Here is a 6,000-nt window from a genome sequence, read left to right on the forward strand (position 1 = left end):
TCCTCTGTCTATACATTATAGATGGGTTATTGATCTTCTAACCATACCTACATGAATATGGAATATGCGATATTTAGTGCTTGCAAGAGAGAGGATCTAACCAGTAAAGTTGAAGGAAAAGCCTTAACAACCGAGACCACTCAAGCTATTTGTCCTTTTTTTCTTGAAGAAGTGTTTTGTAGATGGGCAAAGTAACTACAGATAGAGGAGAGTTGGATGTTGATGAGGCACACAACTTCTTTGCTCAATTAGCTATTAAGTTGGCTTTAACATCATCCTACAACCCTGAAGGCAATGGGAAAAGTGACAGAGGACACCGGCCTATTCTCAAAGCTCTAGCAAAGTCTTGTAGAGGAAAGATCAAAGAATGGCCTAAAATGCTACCTTTTGCATTATGGGCTGACCGGACTACTCACAGTACAGTGACTAGCTATATGCCAGTTGAACTTATGCATGGTCAACAACCAATTATGCCAATTGAAGAATCTATTCTCACATGGAGTCTTCTACCTTGGGAGAAAGGCATCAGTAGAGAAGAGTTGTTGACTTTGCGCATATGTCAGCTAAAAAGAAGGCTTGAAGATGTTCAAGTAGCTATTGAGAAGCTAAAGACAACAAGACTAAACAACAAAAGAAGATTTGATAAGCGATATCAACTTCGTCCAAGAGCAATTCAAGAAAATGATTGGGTGCTTATCTATGATAGCAGCCTAGACAATCAATACACTACTTCTAGGAAGATGGTAAAGTGTTGGTTTGGCCCATATGTGGTAAAGGTCATTCATGACAATGCCACATATTCATTGGCTGAATTGGATGGAACAAGCACGAAGATACCCATAGCTGGAAAAAAAATCAAGCTCTTCAAATAAAGAGAAAGTTCAACATATGAGTTAAAAGACTTGGATATAATTCAAGAGCATGAAGACATAGAGAAAGAAGAAGAGGCAGAAGATGAAGACATTGACATGGACGAAGATACTTCTTCTAACACTACAAATCTGTAAGACTTTGGCACATGCCAGAGGATGTGCAGGTTAGGAGGGGGTGGATGTCGTGCCACTACGCTCACACCGTGTAAAAAAATCTAGAGTGTGTCTTTCTAATTGATTTAGAGAGCCAATGCCATTTTAGACATTAGTGTTAGTGTCCATGGTTCAAATTTTAGCCAATTTTTTATATTTTAGATATTATCTCTTGTAAAAATCCATAAAATTGTAGACAACTTCTAGATTAGGATGACATGTAAAAGAAAGCATGTAGCTTTCAGCCAATTTGAGAGGATTTTATGTAAAAAGAGAGCTTAGAAAAATTACACGAAGTGCAATTACTCTTTTCAGGTAGTGAATAGCACTTTGAAGGGGGAGATGAAGGAGTGATCTGGCAAAATTCTGTTCAGGTGTGCTGGTATTTTACCCCCCTTTCGGAGCCAATGGAGGCATCATATTGGTGATCTAAGCAGCATAGAAGAAGGTATTATTTTTGTTGGGGGTAAAGGTGCCTTCGCCTAGCCGCCCATGTATTACTACACTGACAATCACCGCCACTGCACACTGCAGGTAGCGGGCGCCCGTCACCGTCACTTTATTCTTTATTCTTTTAGTGATAATTTGAATAAAGGAAGACCCAGTCACACATTGTGACCGTTGGAGTTCCCATTTCTTGTCTCTCTCTTTCTTGCTCTTGCTCTCCTGCCATAGCTCTTGAGTGCAAGCTTCGATCCTTCTCACCTTTCAACTGGTATCAGAGCACGGCTTCCTGACTCTTGAGCTTGGCTCGTGGCATTCTCAGCTTCCTATTGACTCCCCACTCGCATTGGGTCTCCTTCCCGGCAGCCATAGCTCATTCTCTTGAGCTCCCGTCACTCCCTGGCTTCCTGAGCTTCTTCCTGGCCGATTGAGGCATCATCAAGGCATTGACAATGAGGTATTGCTTCATTATTTCAGAGATTTATCTCAGTCCACAGGTCTAGGTAAACAGGGTTTTCACAGGTTGTGGGCAACCATAGCTCACACATCTTGGAGCTTCCTTCACCTGGATCTTGCTTCTAGCCTATCAAGGCTTGCTGAGGCTTGGTGTAGGCCTTCTTTGGCCCCCATTTGTGCCCCCTTTGGGCCCCATTGTTGACATGTGGGACAGTAGACCCCCCCAGCCAGCTCACGTTTTTTTTGCACCTATTTTAAAATCTGGCCCAAAAATCACTCTTTTTGTCATATCTCGGGCATTCGAAACTTGATTCAAGCAAGGTAAGAGTCTAAGTTGGGGTTTTGGCACACTATGGATGCGATGGTGATGTCGGATTTGCCACATTTTGATGACATAATATTTTGCAACAGATTTTAGGTTTGAGACAGCATGTATTTGTATGCCTATGGCTTATGTGATGCTTCTACTACTGATGTCTATTGATACCGGATCACTTGTGGATGTTATGCCTCTTATGTGAGACACATTTGGAGCTGATTAGCTCAGCCATTGATTGTTTTGAACAATCCCAGATCCATCCAAAACAGGGCAGCCACCTATTACTTCAATTTTATGCTTACAGGTCTTGGCATTTGATGCCCGATTAGCCTATGCATACGAGAATGTATGCCTATGGTTTGCCTATGGATTTGAGCTTGGATTGAGCACTGATTTTCTCAATTTACAGAGGTTATATGCTGCTAGAAACTTCAGGGCTGAAGCTATTTATGCTACAGTTGGGTTATGCCTATTGGTCACGAGGTGCTCCCAGCTACTCGGTATGATGTCATGATGTATTTGGACTATGCCACATGTCTTGTTTATGCTTCGGAATGCTTTTGAGCTGAGATTAGAGCTCGATTTGGGTTTGACTGTCACTTCTTTGCAGCTGGCATTTCATCTATGACATGGTTTATGCCTAGGCTACCTAGTACGGGTTATGATGTCTTGGTGAATGCTCTATGCTTTGGCTGTGGATGGCAATTGTTTGAGCTCGTCTTGACATTCATTTGAGTATTCCCTTGAGCAGTAGGACATTGACTTGGATTTTTCCGTTACGACTTGGCTTTTTCCATTATGACCTTGGATGCTATTGAGGCATTGTCTTGGTTTCCTATCTTTGGTACTTTGACTTGGTTCACTTGAGCTGTTGAGCTTGTTTATCCACCTTTTGAGCTAGTGGGAGCATCTTGTATGCTTGACCGATATTGAGAAGGAGGTTTATGCTATTTGAGCATTTTGTAGATACTTGAGACTTTGGGATCCCTTACACTTACATGTTGCATGGTTCATGCACTGATATCTTGGAGTTGCTTTTCACCTGAGCTTGGGCTTTGCACTCTTGTGAGCATACACCTACTGGTGTCAGGTCTTGCCAGTGTTATGTATACTTTTCCATGTTGTCTAGGGGGTTCTCCTACTCATCACTGACGGATGCTTTGGTGACATGTTTGGGTGTTTGCTCAGGGTCTTGATGACTATTTGGTGTTGATTTATGCCCGTTTATGGCTAGTCATGTCTTGGCTGTCATTTCTTGACTTGGTGCAGTGATTTGGTTAGCAATTGCCTCTCACAGTACCGTGCTGTCATTTATTACTTCAAGCATATAACTCCAGACTGACATGGATTTTTCATGCTAAAATATTCTGAAATGATGTACTTTCACTAGTACTTGGTGGGGAGCAGCTTTGGTTACACTTTTCTCGCCATTTTCTCTCGATTTTGGTGATTTTTTTGTCATTTTCTACAATAAACAACAAGCAGTTTTGAACTATCTACAGTCTTCCAGTCTGCATTATGACGAGTTCGTCCATTGATCATGCTATTTTCAACATCACTAAGCTTGATGGTACGAATTACTCTTATTGGAAGAGCCAGATTTGGCAGGTGTTGGTGCAAAAATCACAGATCAAACCATGGAGGTTGAGCGGGCATCCACCTACAACTATGCCAGATGAGGAATGGCTTGATCTTGATGAGTTATGTAGGTCCACTATTGTATTATCTCTCACAAAACAGGTTCATTACAATATATTTGAGGAAGAACAGAGTGCATGGCAGTTGTGGGATAAAATCAAGAATCTCTATGACAAGAAAAGTCCAGTGAGTCAGATGTATTGGCTAAAGCAACTTATGGATCTGCGCATGAAGGAGAACGTGACTATGTCTGCTCACTTGAGCCAGTTCCATGCTATACTCAAGAACTTGACTTCACAGGACATCACTTTTGCAGAGGATATCACTCCTCTTTTCTTGCTTGGTACTCTTAATGAGTCATGGGATGTATTCCGCACTGCATTATGTGCCTCTACTGCTACCTTGAAATTATCTGATGTTGAGAGTGCTCTTCTGCAGGAAGAGGTTAATCGTAAGAATTTGGATGCCTCTCGTTTGTCGCATGTTATGACAGTTAGAGGCAGGAATGATGGGTATGGAAAGCATGGCAGTGGCAGTGGCCATTGACGGGATTCTCAGAAATCTTGGTCCAAGTCTCATGGGAAGTCACGTAGCAAATCCCGTGGCAGGAATGCAGATGTTACTTGTCACGATTGTGTGAAAAAGGGCCATATTAGGCCACAATACCATGAATTGCACAATGAAAGGCACAAAGATAAGGGGAAAGACAAAGTGCAAGATATGTCTTCTGATTGCAGCATAGTGCCTGCAAAGTCTAGTGTTAAAATTGAAGAGATTAATGTTATGGAGCCTGAGGATGTTGATGATGATTATATCCTTGCAGCTTCTTCTAGTGCTTCGCAGATGATGGAGATACACTCTATGTATGCACAGTGTTGGCTCTTAGACTCAGGTGCATCCTTTCATGTGACACCTTACCGAGAGTGGTTTCATTCATTCCGTACTATTTCGGGTTCTGTGCGCTTGGGTGATGATAGCTCTCTTGATATTGTGGGCATTGGTGATGTTAAGTTGTAGTTTCCTTCTAGCAGCAGTTTTGTTATGCAGGATGTACATCATGTACCTGCTTTGACCCGTAGTCTCATGTCAGCTGGACAGCTTGATGACACAGGTTATCATGTATCTTTTGGAGACTCTGCATGGAAGATCACTCAAAGCAGACTTGTGATTGCAAGAGGTGCCAAGGCTGGTAGCCTCTATCCCTTGATTGTATCCGCTTCTTCCCTTGACCATGTTTTGTTTGTGGGTTCTATCCCACATGTATCTCTTTGGCATGCCCATTTAGGCCATATGTCTTTGAAGGGAATGAAAATGCTTTTTGGTTGGCAGTACTTACCGCCCTTTGATTATGCATGTTTTGATTCATGTGAACATTGTCTTTATGACAGGCAGACTAGGTCTACGCATAAGAAGTCTAGTAGGCCACGCATGAGTGAGCCCTTGGCATTAGTACATTCACATGTCTGTGGGCCCATGCCTTGTCAGTCTATGGGTGGTTCCAAGTATTTTGTTACTTTCATAGATGATTTTTCACGAAAATTTTGGGCTTATCCCATTAAGCTGAAATCCAATGTCTTGGCAATGTTTCAGATATGGCTTACATTGGTTGAGAACCAGTCTGGGTATATGCTAAAATACCTAAGGACAGATAATGGGGGTGAGTATGTCTCACGTGCTTTTGAGCAATTATGTGATGAGAGGGATATTAAGCGTCAGTTGACCGCCCCTTACACCCCCTCCCCCAAAATGGTTTGGTTGAGCGGATGAATAGAACCATCTAGGAGCGTGTACGTAGTATGCTTAGCCACACAGGTCTACCACAGAGCTTTTGGGCTGAGGCAGTTAGTACAACTGTGCATATCATAAACAGATCACCTTCTAGTGGTTTGGATTTCCAGGTTGTCAAGGAGGTATGGACTGGAAGACCTCCCTCTTATGCGCATCTCTGTGTCTTTGGATGTGAGGCACTTTGCCATGTGCCTAGGGATAAGAGAAGTAAGCTGGATCCTAAGAGTGTCAAATACATTTTCCTAGGTTATGGGGATGCAGGCGAGATGGGTTACCATCTCTAGGATCTGCAGGCGCAGAAAGTCATCTGCAGCCATGATGTAGTCTTCC

This window comes from Lygodium microphyllum, chromosome 4, assembly GCF_053477565.2.
Source record: "Lygodium microphyllum isolate KBCC chromosome 4, Lygodium_microphyllum_v1.1.10, whole genome shotgun sequence".
NCBI classification, from domain to species: Eukaryota; Viridiplantae; Streptophyta; class Polypodiopsida; order Schizaeales; family Lygodiaceae; genus Lygodium; species Lygodium microphyllum.